Here is a 1571-nt window from a genome sequence, read left to right on the forward strand (position 1 = left end):
TCTGCCGCACCCTGACAAAAAAGAATGTTCTGAGCGCTTAATATATATATATATATATATATATATATATATATATATATATATATATATATATATATATATATATATATATATATATATATATATATATATATATATATAAGGGAAAGAAGTGTATATCTAAGGGCTCGTTTTTCCGTGTTTTAACACAATATTAATGAGATCTAACAGACAGTAATGCCAAGGAATGTACAGGGGAAGTTCTTAGAACATATGGAATGTAAATAAGAAGAAAAGTGGATGAAAAAATAACCAGCCACTTTTCTTTCTTCTTATTTACTTTCCATTGGCTCTAATAACTTCCCCTGTACATTCCTTGGCATTTCTGTCTGTTAGATCTCACACATATATATATATATATATATATATATATATATATATATATATATATATATATATATATATATATATATATATATATATATATATATATATATATATATATATATATATATATATATATATATATATATATATATATATATATATATATATATATATATATATATATATATATATATATATATATATATATATATAAGACCAAGACACTAGACACGGCAACGATTTATCTTGACATTAAAGTGAAGAATACGGATGCCGGGCTTCCGTAAATTCGTTCGTGCACCTCCACTAATAGTAAGACAGCATGCGGCTGATTGCGGTTTTGCTCGCTCGCGTCGTTGACGAGTTTAGAATATTATATACACGAAAATGCAAAGCAAAGAAACATTTTGATGGTTGAGTGCCATGTTACGAGTATATTTTTCTTGGAGAATGAACCAGCACGTTGTTCTGCACCGAACACAGACCAACTATGGACGGCATATTTGATTTGGAAAACGGGTGCCCTGAGTAGTGCCTAATAAATGGAAAGGAAAGGATTCCGTCAAAGTGAACAATAACGGTATGATACCCTACGACTTTGTGTTACTGCCCGAGTCTGACCTTAAATAAAGCCGGATTTTATTTCAGCAAGGTAAACTACGAAAATTATCAGTATACACAAGCACTAGTAATGAATCGGTGGCAGGCATGCGCATCGGTTTCGTAGCTTCCACAATGCTGTCAAGAAAAAAGTTGCGGTTCACTTCGTGCTAGGTTTAACTAAAAGCTTACTTTTTGTAAAACTGAATAATAACGATCCTCAGAACTCTGACTCAGGGAAGCACGCCTCGCTTTCATAACGCCACCCGTATTATCTCCGCTACTTTTTGAACCTGACTGTCACCTCATCCAACTTGGCAGTTGCGCTGTGCGAAGATCGGAATTTCAACTATGACGGGAATTCTAATAAGGCAAACCAAGTGCGTATCGAGGCGAATACTTTTGGAATATTTTCCTATAAGAGTGTCACAGCGATTGACGTCTGCAAGAGATAAATGAATAAATAAATAAATAAATAGATATAACTGTCGGATCAGTTTTAAATATAGTTCACTCATTCATTAGAATTATTGAATCAATGAGTACCAACCATACACAAAATGAGTTTGTTGTACAGCAATAAATGCATACAGTATACAAGAAAC

Source organism: Rhipicephalus microplus, chromosome 1, assembly GCF_043290135.1.
Source record: "Rhipicephalus microplus isolate Deutch F79 chromosome 1, USDA_Rmic, whole genome shotgun sequence".
NCBI lineage: Eukaryota > Metazoa > Arthropoda > Arachnida > Ixodida > Ixodidae > Rhipicephalus > Rhipicephalus microplus.